General features: G+C 40.8%; 1 long non-coding RNA gene across 1 annotated transcript in view; it reads right to left on the minus strand.

Annotated features, from left to right (window-relative positions):
• Positions 1-11,290: 11,290 nt before the first annotated feature.
• The window catches only part of LOC106782498 (uncharacterized), a 67,780-nt gene continuing 59,600 nt past the window's right edge, over positions 11,291-19,470 (minus strand). The window contains exon 3 of the long non-coding RNA XR_001379676.3: positions 11,291-11,804. This is a non-coding gene — a long non-coding RNA (uncharacterized lncRNA). The remainder of the gene's footprint in view (positions 11,805-19,470) is intronic.

Genomic DNA, 19,470 nt, shown 5'->3' on the forward strand with positions numbered 1-19,470 from the left:
ATTTGAATTTCCTGCTATTTGTTTGCTTGAGAAAGACTCTTATCATCATGAAAACGTTTAAAGAATCGAAAAGCTCATTTTTTTTGCAAATCCAATTTTTGAAATAGAACACTCCGGGATGGAATGGAACAGCCACAGAATTTAAAAGTGTGTTTTATATGTTATTTTTTATCTCATAAAACATACCAATCTAAGGGTTCAATTTGTATCGTTCTTCTTTTCATATTCCAGTAACATACTTAAATACTAGAAAATACTCTGTCAGGGGCAAAAAAAAGATAAAAGATCCTCTACCATGTGATATCCCATGATATTTTCCTCAGTTGTTCATCACATTGTATTTTTGGCTGTGCCCCAGAAACCACAACCCTCAATTACAGTTGCTTTCAGACATGTGGAAGAAACACATGCTAAAACAATTAACAAAACTATGACATTTACATTTTTCCCCAGGATGTCAGTCCCTGCGATGCTTCAGCATATGATTCCATGTGAATCAAAACAATTGTCATAAATCAAGCCGACCGCATTTATGCTTACCTAGCGCTTTGAAAATATCAAAAAGTAAAGTAGGAGAAAACAGTGTTTTCTTAGACTAAGCAGACTCCACTCCCCGTTGGCAGCCGGAGCCACACGTGACAATGGCAGGAAGGCAGAGTTTCCAAGCCTTTCATCCTAAGACCATGCTCAACTGCCATTTGATTACTAGGAGCTCTGAGCTGTCTCATTTACCCTACATTTGCTGCTCTTTCTGTGTTGACAGATTTTAGTGCTTATTGAATGGAATGTGTAGGATAATCTGAAATTGATGACCTTTAAGTAGAAGATGAAAGTGGAACATCAAATTGTCATAGTGTAAGACTGGAGGTAGCAATGGTAAGTGAATCTTCTAACTTCATCAGCCCATATGTAATAGAACATCTCAGAGAACAATGAGAATACCGTGCTTTTGTTTATGCCCCATCATCAAATTGATTCATAGGTCTTTGATAATAGTTTACCATTGACTCTCTATATTTGTAATTCCACAAGCATTTGTCAGTCAGCTACTATGGGCCAAGCACATAGGCATTGTAGGTATAAAGATGAATAAGACAAGGCCCTTGTTCTCAGGAAGCTCAAAAGAGCGGAAAAGACAGACAGACACATTAATGATTGTGCTCAGTGGGAAGCGAGTTATAACCAAGCTAACCAACACATTCTATGAAGCACAGACAAGGAAGAAACACTTCATCTGCAAATCACAACCAAGCCTATGACTCTGACCACAGCCAACAAATGTCTTCGGGAACTGTGCTGCATATCTCTTGCTTGTCCCTCTAGGTCTGCTCTCTACCTTTCTCCACTTTGTTCTTGCCCCAGGAGGCTGACCCCTGAGGACTGGACCAATAGGCTCTTTTGCCCTCTTGGCTGAAGGTAAGAGGATAGGAAGAGAATGAGGTCAAGCTATTTATCCCCATTACCTCCATGCTCAGTTTCCAGGATTGGTTGCATCTTTCTACCAAAAGCCACAGTTCTTGTCTGGTGTCCCTCTCCACATACCTCCCCATTCCCGGTTCCCAGCCCTACTCTCCCCTTGGCCCTTCTGGCCTAGGAGAGGTGCTGCACTATGCCTGATTGGATTCCCTAAAGAAGAAACCCCTTCATAAACTCTCTCCAATTACCTGGTTTGAGAACATTGCTTCCTGTCAGATCTCTCGCTACTGCAGCAACCCTCTTAGAATTTAAGGGATTAAGTCCAGTGTCACTCTTAGAGAAATCAGCTCTAACCAGTAAACCAGAAGCCTAGAACTGGGTTTTATTAGTCAGTGAATACCCTCAGTTAGATACTCCTCCAAATAATTCCAGTTCTTACTCAGGAGAACCATATGACATTTGAACAGGCCCCATCCCTTCAGTTCTGACATAGGCAAGCCATACTAACACCCACCCTTCTGCAGGGGAGCTTCAAAAGCAGAGCATGTTCTCCAGCTGTTAGAGGCAGAGGAAGTCAGAGATACGTGCTCCTGCTGTCCTGGCAAAAAGTCATGCTGTGAACCGCCTGTGGAGGCCACCTGGCAAGGCATTGGGGTGGCTTCTAGGAGTTGGACAGGGCTCCTGGCCACCAACGAGCAGAAAAACCAGGACCTCAGTCCTACAACCACAAGGAAACAGCTTCTGCCAACAACTAGGGAGGACCCCCAGCCCCAGATGAGAACCACAGCCTGAGGTGACACCCTGATTTCAGCTGATGAGACTGAGCAGAGAATCCAGTCACACTGTACCAAACCTCTGGCCTACAGAAACTGTGAGATAATAAACATGTGTTTTGATAAGTCACCAAGCTTATGGCAATTTGTAATGTAGCAATAAAGAGCTAAAACAGGCCACAGTGTACCTTCGCTTTGTCTTGGAGAAATGAGCTAACTCATGCCAATGTTTTGCTCAGATAAAATGTATTCCTTTAAGTGCAAACACTTGATGGATATATATTATCCATTTATCTGCCTTATTAAATGGTACTTAGTACCCTGCCTAATATTTAAAGAATCTAATAAATATCTGTTGAATGAAGTATATATGGAAACATTTAACTTTTTTCTGCCTTACTCGGACTACTTAACTTTGTGAACACCAGTTATTTGCTGCACTCTGCGATAGATTATATTCCTCGTCACCATGCCTGCTTTCCCTCACTGGGAGAGAGTTATGCTTCTCTGCTTCTTAGAAATGTGGTTTGGCGTGTGACTTACAATGGCTAACAGGGAGCAGAAACGACATGGTTAGCTGCATGCAGAAGCTTTAAGAGTCATTTTATGCTTTACTACCCCTTTCTTCTCTCTGCTGTGGTCACTAGTACGTCTCCAGGTAGGGGCTGCACTGCCTGAAAGGAGGATTATAATGCCACATAGCAAAGCCCCAGCCAGTCCACAATTGGCATGTAATATGACCAAGCAGTAAACATGTGCTGTTCCAAGGCACTGCGAGACTAGGAGATTTTGGTACTGTGGCATAAGCTGGCCCACGTTAACTGATACAGACTCCAATAAGACTGATGCCCTCAAGGGTTGTGAAGAAGTAGCCAGCCATTTTCCATTAGTACGAACTACCTCTTGGACAGATACATTTCCTGGATTCCTTCCAGTGCTGTCAGTTCTAAATGTATCCTTTTAAAGTATATGCTTCTTTTAACTGCTGCCTTCTTTCATACACAGTGCCAGGCTTAGGACCCTCTGTCCAGAACAAAACCATACATTGGTTTTGCAAGAATTTTTTTCCACTTCCAGATTCTTCTCATTTTCTTTCAGAACCATGGTCATATTTCAGGGTTTAAATGGAAAGATGCCTTCCATATGGGTGAAACATTCATTCTTACACACAAACTGGTAAAAAAAAAAAAAAAGAAAAGAAAAGAAAAATCTAGGTGTGAAATATTAAACAAAACTTTGGTTCTAAAAGTGTTTAATCCCAGGAAGTCATCACAAAGTAGCCGTCCCTTCTCACGAAGCTCTGAAGGTGCGTGGGTACCACAATCAGACTGATTTTAGGCGCTCGCATTCTCACCTTCACACCTTGCCTTAACTGATACCTCACTGAACCGCTGGGGCTGGCTAGTTATTGGGCATCCGCAATGCTTTCCCTGCTCTGCTGATGGGGAAATCATCTCTTACTCTGTTCAAACTCTTCTGATTCTCGATACTGTGGGGATTCACCGAGTATATAATCTTTGCCCTCTATAAACTTGTAAAGTTTTGTAAGCTTACATTTTGCAGCTTGAATTTTAAAAATTCTCTTCTAAAATAAACAAATTAAAATGTTTAGCGTCTGAGGAAAGGCAGAAGAAACATTGCTTAATGAGATAAACAGCCATTGAAAATTCATTTTTCACCATGCTCTCTGCTCCAGTGCCTACTGTCTAAACTAGTTCACAGGGTTGAGGGAGAGCGAATAGGCAGCTCTCCATGAATAGTTTTGAAACACTGTCTTCCTTATCCTCCTTAAGTACCTATTTCCCATAAGTTCTACCTTTCCTTTCTTCTTCCTAGACGATAAGGCTTCTATACTTAGGAGAAAATATTTCCTACATCGTTTTACTTGATTACCTTCATCGAATTTAACTTTACCATATTCTTTCCTTCTCAGAACCCCCTAGGGCCTTCCAGTTTCCTCTCAAATCAGATAAAAACTGGCCCGCAGCTGGTACAAGGTTCTTTGTCAAATGACCACAGCGCCCTCCTATCCAAGCAGAAGACAACGTTCCTCATCCAGGTCATGATCCTAGAAGGACCACTAGGCAACAATAGTAGGGTCCTTGCCTATAACACCAGGTCAGGGTGCTTCACTTCTTTTATGAAACATGGGTTGGTTGACATCTCCCCAGCCTGACATTAAAGACCCTATAATGCTGCCTTTCTAATTCAGTCTTCACTAACACTTTTCAATCTGGACAGCCTGGTCTCTTTGCTTTCTCAAAATTCCCACCTGAGTTCACTTAGTTTTTTTTTCTCCCATCTGGAATACCTTTCTTCTCTCTCCTTTACTTTTTCAAGTCCTTCACTTCTTTCCCCTCCTTCAAATCCCATACTCCCCATAAAGCTTCCAGGCCTGTATTGCAACCGCAGTGACTTCCCCTGCTCTGAATGCTCTATGGTTCCATTGACAACTGCAGTCATCATGAAGATCTCCAACGGGCCAGGTACTGTGCTGGGTGCTGGGGATTTAAAGAGCTGCAAGACAGTCCTCACAAAGCTTTCCTTGCTATTGGGGAGATAAAGAGGATAAATATCACTAAATTCCACTAGTACATGCCACCTTGTCTCTGATCCACAAAAAATTACGTGATATGGTAGAGTGATCTGTGTCACTCATTTAACAGTATTTGCAAAAATACACACATGATGGCTTCTGATAAACCCTGAGTTGTTAGTTGAGACATGACACTATCAAGGAGCCGCTCTTCAGTAATCTAAAAGCTTTGTGAGACTAGAAGCCCTGGGACACTGATCTGTGGCTCTACAATTTCCAAGATCAATACAGCACACGTGGCATAGCATCATAGCAAAAAGTACAGACTTTGGAGGCGGAAGATCTCAGCCTGAATCACAGCTGAGCCACTTCCTAGCTGTGGGTTCTTGAGTAGATTTCTCTGTGCTCGAGTTTGCTCATCTGTGAAATGGACACAATAAATGTACATACCTTACAGAGGTTTTGAGAAAATTAAATGAGATACCGCAAGTGAAGCACTTTGCGCAGCACCTGGCACACAGTAAAAAGTCAATAAATGTTAGATATTTGTATGTAGTCTTAATACATCCATAATGCAGGTGCCTGGCTGTCCAGTGATACGGTTCCACTGCCCCTAAGGAATTAGGGACACAACTGTGAAGACACTTTCTGCATGACTGGTCCTCTTGGGGTTAAAAAAAAAAAAACTTTTACATTTAAAACCTAGTCTTGAAGAGAATCTTTCTAAAACTCTGTTTCTTACTGCCTGAGGGACTAGGGCAGGATTCTGGTGAAAGCCATCTCATGCTGAGCTGTGGACAGGGGTCAGGGAACTCCACTCCACTCTTGGCTCTGCTGGTGTGAGCAAGGGAGAGTCAGAGACAGGCTGACTACAGACCTGCTGGTTTGCCCAAGACCTTACTGGCTACCCTTGTTGTCCCAGCGTTTTTATTAATAGCAACTTCTGGGTTGATAATAAATTGCTCATCTGCTCTAGCTGTAGAGCCTTCTTTCAGTTTCCCCCGAAAGAGTAGAGTGAAGGGGGAAAGCAGGCCTGGGTTTAAACCTGGCTTTGCCCCTCATTAGCCACGTGTCCTTGGCAGTCAGCAAACTTGGCTGATTGGTGAGCTTTGCTCACTGGTAACATAGTATTGCTACTACCCATCTACCTCGTGGGGCTGTGGTGATGGTTACATGAATGCATAGGACCTGAAACACAGAAGCTGTCCAAAGGTGTAAATTCTCTTTCTCTACTTTTCTACCCTACCTGTGAGAACAGAAAAGAAGCCCAGCAGTGCCCTTTTTTGAGGTGACACTGCATCTGCCGGGCACCGGCCCCTGCTTTGTGCATAGGTTTCACCTGCCCAACAGTGCAGAGGGAAAAGGCCCTTCTGGGGTGTGTCCCAGAGCTTCCGGAGAAGGAGGGAGAGACCCTACGTCTCCTGGTTACAGTCCGTAGCTGTAATCATTCAATTACACCCTTTTATGTTCTATTTTACTGCACCTGAAAGGGCCAGGGATATCTGGATATCTAATAGCTGCGTTTACCGGAAGGGAGCTGCTAAACAGAGTCCCACAGGCTGTGGGCGGGTTTCCAGGAAATGCTTGACTTGTTCGAGCAGAGCTGTGGAGCGTGTTCATCAGGCCTTCATGGGAATCACTTGCTGTGCTGCTTTCAGAAGCTTGAGGGCTGAGGTCTTGGTTTTATCAAGTGCAGCAGAATCTTAAAGGAATATAATTATAAAGGGAGTTGAAGATTAATAGTGAAATGTTTGTGGGGATTCTACAGGAATGGCTTTAAGCCAGTTGTAAATACCACGTCACTACCACCAGCAGCACCACCACCCCCAACCATGACTTCTATTTTATTTCCTTCTGAATGAGGTTGTCTCTAGAATTTCAAGCCCTTGGTGATGATGTGTGTTTTCATCTGTTGATCCTCTCATACCTCAAGTTGAAGAGGTAGAGGATGCCAATCTTTTTCTACAAAATAGAAAGCAAATACAGTGAAAAAACTTTTTTTTTTAAAAGATTTTATTTTTCCTTTTTCTCCCCAAAGCCCCCCAGTACATAGTTGTATATTCTTCGTTGTGGGTCCTTCTAGTTGTGGCATGTGGGACGCTGCCTCAGCGTGGTTTGACGAGCAGTGCCATGTCCGCGCCCAGGATTCGAACCAACGAAACACTGGGCCGCCTGCAGTGGAGCACGCGAACTTAACCACTCGGCCACGGGGCCAGCCCCCAGTGAAAAAACTTTTAACTTCACAGATGGGCACTACTCGCTATATTTCAGATTATTTAACATAGATGTCCCAGTTGATTTGAATTCTTACAAAGGGCAGAGACAAAGGCTGATTAAGATGAATTTTCATTGTCAGAATTTTGGAGTCTGGCATTTTCCTTGAGTTTAAATGCTATATTAATAAATGTTGAATACCATTTAATGCCACTACTTTTTCTTCTTTGAATTGAAGTCAGTTATTAAAAGGTCAAACATTACGAATGATTCTTAGGAAAGAACACTATGGAAATAAAATACAATGCACATATAGCAAGCACTTTTTGAAAAATGTTAGTACTCTAGTTAGTATGAAAGAATAAATGATCAAAATCTAAAGTTGAATTATTAATTTCTTTTGAACTTTAATAAACGAAAACACAACACTACCTGAAATTAAAATAGAGTATAATTATTCATCAGCTAGAAATAAAAAATTAAGAGGTTTTTAAAATTTTTAACTACTTGAACTCTTCATTTAGAATGCACGAAGGACGTTTTGTAAAGAATTTTTCCTACTGCATTTTTGACCAAAAGAATGGTGAATTTAATTAAGGGGATACTTATGGAAGAACTAACAAATGTTTTGTCATAAGGAAATAAACACCTTTGCATGCAGTAGACGGCACTATTTTGAAGTGGGAATTGATTCCATCTTATACTTTGGTTTTGTTTCAAATTGTTTATTTCTGTAAAAGGGAGGAGGAGGTATTCTTAACAAAAATCTTTCAATCAGCTATTAATGAATCACTTGTGGTCAGGTTCACAGACAAAAGCCTTTTTATCGACTGAGTCAGGTCAGGTTTCCAGACTTTTCATGCTCTTTCTCATCCCATGAGAACAAGACAAGGCAGAGGAGACATGTTTGGGGCCATACATTATTGCCAGTTTTTGAAGTAGGGGCAGTAATCAAGAAATTTGCTTCAAAGATGGGATCCAGTTCCAGGTTTAGCATGAACAGTATGATATTCCTATTCAGTCTGTGTATATTTAAGGCCCAGCATTCTCTTTCTGACAGACATGTCATGTTTGGGGGGCATAGCCGTAAGGAATCAGTGCTGGGGCCCAGGACTGTTCTGGTCCTTGTTCAACCCTAAGGAGCCACGTGACCTTAGTCACATCCTCCAAACTTCTCAACCTTCATTCCTGTCAAATGATGGGTGGTCAGGCCTCTTCGGAGGTCCCTCCCTACTAATTCCATCCATATTTCTTTCATTTCCTGCCATCTTTTTGTTTTAATTCAGGTCAGATAGTTATTTATCTATTAGTAAAAATTGAGAACTATATTATTTGTGATAATGAAGTTTCAAAATTCAAAAAGAACTTGGTTCGTTCTTGGTCTTGTGACAGTTTAAGAAGTCACCCTTTTTTGAGGCTCCAATCTTAATTTCAATCACAAAGGAAGTGGTGATTTGCAAGGCTAAACAGCAGAAAATAATATAAATGGTAGAAGGAAAAAGGAAAAAGAGGAGTGGGGAAGGCACCCAGGATCAAGAAAGTGGGCAATTTCTTTTCTTAAGCAATACCCTGATGGTTAGTAAATTAAGAAGCGGTTGACACACCCACTGTGTGTGTAGAAGAGGAGGTGATGTGTTACTGAAGGAGAGTCCAAGAGCTGATTAAAGGTCAGGTGTCAACCATTTGGCTGTGGTTTTTATGTGCCTTCTACATTCACTGCTCTGCCATAAAACTAAAATGTGACTAGTTAAATGAGTGTTGCTAACACAGGATATTGAGGTTGTAATAATAGGATAGCACTGTGAAGAACTTTTGAGAAATTTAGAACCTATTTCACAGTCTTTCTTAAATAAGATTGAGATATTTGTTTTAGCTTTTTAAGAAAGAATTCACTTAGAAATGATTATAACATTTTTTATTTAGGGAGCTAGATATATAGAGAGATATGACTAAGCTAAGTTTGCATGAAATTGCTAACAAATATATATGTTTGAAATAGACAATTGTCTGCAAATCCTTTTGTTATGCAAAAGCCTTGCATTGGAATGGAACTATGTAGCTGAGCATGCTGTGATTTTAATTTTATATTTTAAGTTATTGTAATAAAATTCTAGATACTGATACCCACACGTTTAAAAAACCAACCTAAGATGTTTGCTCCTGTCTGTAATAACTCTTCTGCTGGGGCAAGGCAATGTGGCAGGGCAGCACTTTCAGAGCCCAGAGAACTGGCTTCTTGTGTGTTGCTGCAAGCGTCACTCCTTCTCAGTATCCCTGCTTTCTAATTACTAAGTCTATAAAATAGGGATAAACAACTGTGACTTTACTAAAAACAGAAGACCTGATCATAGGTTACCAGATCTTACTTCTAGCCCTCAGATGCAGTGAGTGTGTCAACTCATGGCTAAAAAGTACTGAAACTTTAATTTCTAAGGTACTGAGAGGCAAAAACAAAACAAAACAAACTAGCGAAAAATAGCCCACAAAGATGAGCAGCTCATGGCACTCTCAGAATGACTTATTACCGATTCTTCTCTCTCTCACTTCCAACCACACTCTGATCTCTGCTTCTCTCCCATTCTTTCACTACCACTACCAAGCTCGCGGGTCCAGAGGCTTGTCAGCTATAACTGGTAGACTAGTAGCTGTACTCCTTGCTTCCACGCCTTCCCTTCCTCTCCCACAGAGCACTCACTCTTCCTAGGAACAACCGATGTCATCATATCCCTGAGCTCTCAAATCTTACATTAGAAAGTTCACATTTGGTCTAGCATTCAAGACCCTCCATGATCCAGCCTTGTTTTTCCTTTTTAGCTCTGTGGCTCTCCATTCTTTGACCTATAGAAATTCTGGCTCCAAACAAACTATATTACTCATTAGCCCCTGAATTGCAGTGATAATGTCCTGTTGCTGCAATCTTTTTCATACCATCTTCACTCTCCCTCATGTGCTGTACGTTGGAGAGATCCTCTTCAAATATTACAATCTTACCCATTCTTTAATGTCAGATTCAAGTCCAACCACTGCTGTGAAGTCCTCTTTCTCCTCTGAACTCCATTAACAAATCATTTATTTATTATTCATCTTGCCTTTTACATTTACTCTTTTTGTTAAAAGTTTTACTTTCCATGAACTTCTGTTTCTTCTTCCATCTGAGCCATAAGGTCCTTGAAGAATGGACCTTAAATTTTGCTTTTCTCTGTCCCCTGTGCACTTACCCAAAGCTTCATTCAGCACTTCTTGAGTGATATAAAAACAATTATAAAATGTGTCCATGCACCTTGATGTTATGCCTATATTTAAAATCAAATTGTCCGTCAATTCAAGTATTCCTTAATCCTTGACCAGCGCTGTCATCACGTGAAATATACTCAATTGGTAATGTGTGAAGTGTATAGAAATTCAAACATACTTGCATTATTTATTCTCAGATGTCAACAGCTTTTCAAGCTTACATTTAGAAAAATCAATGAAAAATGATAACCAAAAGTGTTAGTGTTCTCTTAATTTCTATTACACATATTAAACAGAATTCTAATCTTTCACCATAATATTTATCACAATTGTTTCAGTACAAAAACCTTGAACATCTTTCCCTTTCCCTCTTCTCCTTTGAGCCAGTGTTCAAGTAAACCAAGTAATAATTCAATCATGGCCAAAATATTCTTCCTTGTGATTCAAAATTAAAATTCCATGTGACCTGTAATTTTTTATAGCACTAACTTCTGGAAAAACACAAGACAACGCCTAAGCAGTTTTAAGAATGACACTATTCAGATATGAGTGTTGGAAATGGTCACGATTTTAATTAATTGTGAACCGCCTGTAAAGCCCAGTTTTTATTTGACTTTAGTTTTTTATGTAGTAAAGTGAGAGACCTATTTCTAGGAAGTCTAAAGGTCTTAAATTGTAGGAATTAGTTATATACCTAGATGATGCTTTGCTACAATCCATCTTGTTTTTACATTATATTTTATGACCTGGGAAGGGAAAAAGTAGAAAACTATAATGAGAAATCAGAGAGGTTGAAGATGGAGGCGATTTTCCTGGCTTTCCCTGCGGTGAATTTCTGGTGGGGTACACAGGGCCTTTAAAGCCGGTGGGTGACCTTGTCTTTCTCTGCCCCTTCCTGCTGAAGGGCCCACAGTGATGGCTCCATAGCTTCCATCCGTGCTCCTAGCTTGGATTGTCACACTTTCTCCAAACTGGCCAGTGTTCGTGCGTCTCAAAGACCCATCCTCAGAGATGCAGGAAGAAGACGCCTGTGGTATTCTCGCTCTTGTATCATTTTAAAGAGCACATTTGCCTGATTTTCTGAATATTTCTTGATTATCATGCTTTTGAGTTAGAATTTTTTCTTTTTTTAATTTTTTATTATTTTTTTAATTGCAGTAACATTGGATTATAACAATATATAGCTTTCAGATGTACATTGTAATATATTTCAAATTCTGTGTAGATTACATCATGTTCACCACCCAACAACTAATTATACTCCATCCCTTCACATGTGAGCCTAATCATCCCTTTCGCCCTCCCCGGCCCCCTTCCCCTATGGTAACCACCGATCCAATCTCCATTGCTATGTGTTTGTTTGTCACTGTTTTCATCTTCCACTTATGAGTGAGATCATATGGTATTTGACTTTCTCCCTCTGACTTATTTCACTCAGCGTAATACCCTCAAGGATCATCCATGTTGTCACAAATGGCTGGATTTCATCATTTCATAAATAATGGATTTTTCAAACGAATTTCCACTTCAGCTGCCTTTCAACACCATCAAGTTCTGTTCCTTTGGTCCATTGGGCTATGTCTGCAAATTCTCCAGCAGGTGAGTCTTGAGCCCAGCCTGGCATACAGCACCTGTGGGAAAGCCAGTCTAGTCAAGCATCAAGAGGAACTTGGAAATTCCACATCTTAGCCCAGAGGAACATGCACCAGGATGGAGATCTGAAAATTTTAGGAGCTTTCACACAGAGGAACTGACTCCTTTGTAGAGAGAGAGTTCCTAAAACATGTCACTTAACATCAGTGCTAATTCCGATCTCTCTTCTGCTATCACTGTCTGGAAATATCCTCTTTGTTCCCTAAACCTCCTAAGAAGACAGTAAGTTCTTCAGGCCAACAGTTTAAGTTTTAATTTCAAAGCTTGCTTTTCTAGGGAGCTGTTATGAACATAAAACCAGTATCTCAAATTTAAAAGGCATTTGTTCCAGATAACTTTTTGGAAACTATTTAATTTAGATGTAAATTACTTCTGGACTCAGCCATGAAGAATCCCGTCACTGTTTAATTTGCCAACAATTTCAGTGGGAAGACGGAGTTCATCTGTGAGTTGTCTGGATCCCGAAATCTGCCTGGATGAGTCATACCTAGTAAGTGCTTCTCCAGCGAGCGAACCCACATCTCTCAAAATGGTTTCACTGCCACTAAAAATGACCTTGCAGAAAAAGGAGAGTGTGTGTGAGCTATCTATCCCGCCAGGGGAGACACAGAAACTCTTAGCTTATTAAAGTCTTGAGAAGTCCAGCAGCGGAGAAATGTGATTTGCCTTGTGTCACAGTACTTCCCAAACTTATTTGGCCATGAAACTCTGAAAAATTGGTTTCTACTTAGCATCTGGAGAATTGATATTTCGCAGAATATACTCTGGGAAATGGGTTAATTATCTTGCCTTACAAAAAAGAGAGACAATTTTTTTTGATATAAAGTATAACTGAAATAAACAGCCATTTCATTTTTATCCTACAATCATTTGCCGTTGTCTCACCATGGGTTTCTCACCCATATTTCTAAAGGCCTGGTTTCAGGTAGTCTAAGAATACATCATTCCTTTTAGTCGGGTTTGGAGGAATGTGTGTTAAAAATGTGACTGGGGATTGCACGCAGTGTCTGGAACTGAGAAGAGAGACACACAGCTTGGGTTTCCACCCACACATATATCAGTGTGATCCTAACGTTTTCTCTTCCTCTTTATTTTAGGTTTTCTGTTGAGTCTATAATTATACTAGATCCCTAGTGGAGTTAGTAGATGTACTGATGGGGGGTCAGCAGGACATCAGCTGGATAAACTTCTCAAAAACTCAACAGAATTCCTAATGAGATGATTGAAGCTATGCTCTATTAAATATTTAAGGTCCAAACTAGACCAATAGAAAATAACTTCTACACAGAAACTGCATGGGAGGAATTTTAAGCTAAGGAGGCACACACATACACAAAGCAATCAAAAGCAAGAACTGCAGACTTACAGGTACGTTCTTCATTAACGTATTCTGACACAGTAATAACTTCTGGTTACATAAGGCACACGACAGAGAGCAGACAAGACTATTGGTCTAAGTGTCTTAAAAATATTCCCTAAGAAGTGGGAACTCTGTCTCCTCTGAAGGGAGTGTGGAAGATGGTGGGAAGCAGGAACTGAGTCATTATTTGAGGGCAAAGTACCAGAAGTCCCGTGACCTGTGATTTCGCTCTATCACCAGTGTCAACCTACGGCCAGAAAATGGGGGTCCTTCGCAACATAGAGACCCATAATCCTCTGATTAATAAGCTTCCCAATTCTCCAGCCAGTAACTTTTGTTACACTGAAGTTTTCCTTTGAGAGGGTTGACAGTCTCCATAAGTTAGGACCCGAATGTCCCCTTGGCTCACCATATCATAGATGCAGAAGTGGTCAGGGAAAGAGTTAAAATACTCCAAATCTGACCTCCTCCTTCCCACACACACCCCCATAAAGTCCCTACACCAATAAAGTCTGCCCTGGATATCTCTGGGAGTCTGAGAAGCGGTCTTAGGCGTGCCTCTCTAATGGTTTGTGGGTCCTGGGGCATTCCTTCTTCAGGCTCTCACATTCCTCACCAGCATGCCAGCCCACCACCATTGCTGATAGTGCCTTCCGTGCTCTTTAAAACAGGCCCTGGTGCACCCAACGCTGCCAGTCACAGGTACCAGAGCATGCTGAGCTCCCCACAGAGATGGTGAGATCACCTCGCCCCCATACCACATCACAGTCTCTACAAATCCCTTATTCCCTTCTCTCACAATCTCACAGAGAACTTCCAGCTTCCTCAGGTTGACCCCAAACCCTCGGTCCACGCACCCTGGACAACAGGGAGGCTAGGGGAAATTTCTACCACCAAAAGACTCTAGTGTTAATACCTCCACCTTCTCCTTAAGCCAAATAAGCCCACACGCAAATCACCTTGAGCCCTTCAACTCCCCAACCTCATCAGACAAATCCAGATGAGTCTTAATTTCCTTTTGGGGCTGCCTGGACCCCCGTGGCTCCATATACAGTTACAAAGGCAATGACAAAAGGAAAAATGCTCACACCCCTCGGGCCACAGATGGCCACTTGGGGCATCTATGGCCTTGCTGCTCCACTTTAAGCTTGACCTTGATATTCATCTTAACCACATTTCAGTAAAATGTTTGGAGAATTGTGTTAGATGATGTTCTCTACCTCAAGTAGGAACTTCCTCCAGAGATGGACCTGCCCTTTATTATGCTGTAAACAGATCTGGCCCCGACTCTCAACCAGGACTTAGAAAATTTGGAGCGCATTCAGAGAGATGTCAAAGGATGATTAAATATTTAAAGCACTGAGAAATAATGGAAGAAAGCAAAAGGCTCTGGGGTCACTGGCAGCATCCCACAAGAGAAACAACATGGGTTTCATAACAGAGAGACCTACATTTAAATCCCATCTCTGTCTTAATAACCGTGACCATGAGCATTTGCTTAACTTCCCTGAGTCCCAGTTTTCTCACCTCTGAAATAGAAATTATATGTGCTTTACAGATTGTCTATATTGTCTGTTATCTAATAAAAGATATTAGAAACATAACGGAATTTTTTAAATGTGTAAAATGTAAGCTCCATTTCTTCTCAGTCACAATTAAAAGATTGGAAAATTTGGGAACTAAAACTCTTGCGTTACAGAAATAACAGAAACAATGCCACCACATACCCCCCACCCAAACATAAGCCTGCTGCTGTGTAAGAACAGTTGAATCAAAAGGTCTCTTATGATTTTGAAATACAGAAATATTAAGACTGGTCCCATCAGCTGTCCTATATTAGTGCCTTCCCTGCACCTTCCAGTTGATTCATGAAGTAAATACATGTTTTCCGGGAATTGGGGATATATAACGATTTTGCCTTTAATGCTAATTTAAGACTAGCAAGCAAATTCAACTTAAGATTAGCAAGTGAAGTTATAAATAACAAGCATTTCTTTCTATATTCTGAGTTGCCATCTATGTTATTTTCACCGCTATAGGACAGATGAAGAAAGGAAAAAAAGACATAGATATATCTCAGTAGTAACATTAAAATAGTCATATTAGAAGTATCAGTAACCATACTAAAATAGGAAGAAAATCTCATTGTAGCTAATTGGTATTTTTCTTGAGCTTCTGTATAAAGTAAATGGCTTTTTTGTACCAGGAGTACTTTTGATTTGTAAGGTACACTTTGTATATGAAGGACAACACAAAGGAAAAGAAACTCTCATAAAGATGAAATGGTATTCTTGTTATAGGAATAAAGTTTTTACCTGAAATCTCTCCAGAAAATAGTAATAAATAGGAATATCATATATTATGCATAAATAAGTAAAATTAATTATATGGAACAAATAATATTAGAAAGTAGCAAATTGTCCTGAGCTGTGACAAAAGTTAATAGGATGCTTCTTCGTGGTTGCCTTAAGAGACTGCCTGGTGTCAAAATAGATCAGTCATACACATAGCAGGAGCCTCCGGTATTTGTCTCCCCTTACCCTGGGAGAAAGAGTTGAAGCAACATGCCAAGAGAAGCATAAATATCGGATACACTCCTGGCACTCTCTGTACGCTTACCACTTACAAATTGGGAATCATAAAAAAGATGTCTAAGCCAGGATGTATATGCCAGGTATACATAAATATGATTTAAGAAATAAGTGGTCTTGATTCAACTCTAAGCCTTAGATTTTATAAAATTTCTTCCCTTACATAAAGGGGAGTTTCACGAGGGTAATCAGTTTCAGACACAAGTTTTAAGGAAGAAATGAGGTTTTTTCTTTAAAAGGTCTTCAAAACTTTACAGTTGTGATATAAATTTTAAATTTGAAAATTGAAAGAGCTCACAATCCATGAAATGCTCATGGCATTTCCAGAAACACTTTTTAAATTGCTACAGTATCCGTTGAATATGTATTTATGCATTTCTCAATGGATTATTCTCCCTTGTTAACTAGACTGAGAAAAGGCAATAAAATATTCAGCTGCCTCATGCAGTCTTTCTGATAAAGAATTCAGCTATAACAGCTACTCAACCAGCCAATGTCTTATTCAGGGATGACCTGAAAACTCTCATCCCACTAACCTTTGATAAAAAAGTTTCCCTACTGAAGAACAGCAAATAAATGAAAATTGAAACTATCACATTTGTCTAAATCAAAGAGCAGGTGTTCATTGTCTTTTTCAGAGGAGAGCTTATATGAAGTCACTTTGTTCTGCGTTTACTTTGCATTTTCTCAAGTCACAAGGATTTCCCTTTTGGAAATTCTGTTCGTTTAGAACAGTAGAACGCTGAAGAGTGTTGTGTGAAGGCGCTACACAAATCTAGCAGGATTCTGTAATGATTTGAAAGAGCCCCTGCAGCTTTGAAAGGGAGCTCTTAGAAGAGGGCCAGCCATCTTACAGAAGAGCTGTGGAAAGCAGCCCATAGCACATTCCACAAACTTGCCCGATAGACCGGGCAAGTCAGGACCGCATTCACATTCACAGTCACACACAATTATGCATTCGTAATTGTGTGCATTTATGCACATGATGATCTTGGGTGATACCAGGAGCATAGACAATGAAAATCACCAGATAACCCCACCATCTCGTTTAAACAATTAGTTTCAAATTTATGTCTTTCCGAGATTTTCATTAGAACTGCTAAACCTAAAATAAAAGAAAATAAATGTGACTAGATTGAGCTTCTCTTTCTTTCTGTGTTGCTAAAAGGAGAAAGAGGGGCAACATATGTGAAAAGGGAAATAAGGGAACTGTATAATCTGTGTCTAGAAAACAGGCTCTGAACAATAAAGATATCGATATAAATCTGCAAATAGAGAAATAGGACTGGGAGTCATTTTTTCCTTATAAGAATCTTAATATTTAAGAACATAAGAACAATTCACCCTTTAGTCCATTATTTAAAAATTTAAATGATATGTTGGTTATATTAATTGTTGCTAATTGAATGTGATTCAACCTCGGATCTCACAGCACTTTGCAAAAAAAGTTTGATGAATATTTAATTCCAATTTATTGAGATAACTATTTTCTTCCAGTCTGACTGCATCCCCTATGGTTTCACACAGCTTGGTAAAATGTGGCTGAAGACCTGGCTACTCACTTTTACTCAGTCATCTCTCTTTGCTTCTAAAGTCATCACAAAGACTTTTGCGTCTAAAGTCTTTACCCCTTACGTGTCACTTTTGCATACATTGCTGCTTTGTAACATTTCTTAACTCTTTTCCTTAAATAATTATCTCACTTCCCTTGTGTGTATTTTGTGCCTTCCCAAATGTATTTCAACCTTTTTAATATCAGAGATAGAATCTTGGTTATGTCCCAAAGCACATAGGTCTCAAAGACCTCTGAAAGCCAAGGCTCTGTGTGTGTGTGTGTGTGTGTGTGTGTAGAGATCAGAGAAACTCATCTGAATGTACCAGGGCCATTTCTCATTACCCAGAACCCGTGAACATGGTCAGCCTACAAAGACACTCTCAGTTTTGTCTAGACCAAAAGGAACGGTGAGCCCAGTAGAATAACTCCTGACTGGCCTTGGACATAGACCTTAAACTTGCAGTTTATTTTCTGCTTCTAACTTCACTTCTAATATCATTCATCAGACCATGGCACCGAGGAAAGGGGAATGAGGAAGAGGTGATCAGACCTCCCAGCATCGTCGTATGGGCTCTGGTGTCTGGTGGTGGGTGGGTGAGACATGTAAAGGGACTGAGGCCATGTTTTACGCCTTTCTTATCTTCCCTCACCACCCTTATCAATTTCCATACCAACTGGGTCAGTGTGTGCTTCTCACTAAGGGCAGAGTTCAGGAATGGCACTGGAAATGGGGAAGGGGATTCATTTATTCAGTCATTGATAATTCCTAGAGTCCTACCGACCCTGTCCTAGGCACTGTCTTAGGACTAAGACTGCAATGAAGAAGAAAATGGGCAAAGTTCCTCCTCACATGGACCTTCTGTTCTAGCAAGCAATGGGTAACATGGCAGAAAGCAAACAACAAAAGAGCACATAAAAAATAAACAAGCAATAATATTTACTAGTGAAAAATGCTCCAAACAAGATAAAACAGAATGGTATAATAGAGATACGGGTGTTAGGATGGGTGGCCATTTAGGCGGGTGGTCAGATAAGACCTGGCTGAGAAATAGACTTTTAGGCTGACACCAGACTGAGGTGAAGGAGCCAGCCCCTGAGCTTCATGGAGCAGAGGTTCTCTGCTAAAGAAACAGCAAGTACCTGGCTGAGTTTTGTGTTCAAAAACAGAGAGAAGTCCTGTGAGGCTGGAGCATGGTGAGCGATGGGCAGAGTGGTACAAGAAGAGATCAAAGAAGTAAGACAAGCCAGGGCCTGCAGGCCTTTGTAACCTCAGGAATAATTCGGAATTTTCTTCTAAGTGCAATAGAAATCCAGTAGAGGGTATGGCACAGATGTGATGTACTCAGACCCAACTTTCCAAGATTGCTCTGGTTGCTACGTGGAGAATGGTGGGGCTGGAGCAGAGATAGGTGTGGAAGCTGGGCCATGCTATCACAGTAGTCAAACTGGCTTGAAGTGAAGCAACCAGTGGAGATGCAGAGGAGGGGTGGTTTCGGGGTAAGATATACAGGTGATGCTGAAGAACTGGAGCACAAGGAGTAAACAGCAAAAAGAGTCGAGGATAGCTTTTGGGGTTTGGACTGAGAAACTGGGTGGAGAGTTATTACAGTTACTGAAATTGGGAAGCAACAGGCTTGGAAGAGGCAGAGGGGGAAAGTAAGAGTTCTGTTTTGCGGCTGGTGGGAATGCACACTGGTGCAGCCACTATGGAAAACAGTATGGAGAATCCTCAAAAAACTAAAAATAGAAATACCATGTGACCCAGCTATCCCACTACTGGGTACCTACCCAAACAACTTGAAATCAACAATCCAAAGTAACATATGTACCCCCATGTTCATTGCAGCACTATTCGCAATAGCCAAGACATGGAAACAATCCAAGTGCCCATCAACTGATGAGTGGATAAAGAAGATGTGGTATGGGGCCGGCCTGGTGGCGCAGTGGTTAAGTGCTCACATTCCGCTTCAGCGGTCTGGGATTTGCCGGTTTGGATCCCGGGTTCAGACATGGCACCGCTTGGCAATCCATGCTGTGGTAGGCGTCCCACATATAAAGTAGAGGAAGATGGGCATGGATGTTAGCCATGTGTTCCTCAGCCAGTCTTCCTCAGCAAAAAGAGGAGGATTGGCGGCAGA

The sequence above is a fragment of the Equus caballus genome, chromosome 10, assembly GCF_041296265.1.
Source record: "Equus caballus isolate H_3958 breed thoroughbred chromosome 10, TB-T2T, whole genome shotgun sequence".
Taxonomy (NCBI): Eukaryota; Metazoa; Chordata; class Mammalia; order Perissodactyla; family Equidae; genus Equus; species Equus caballus.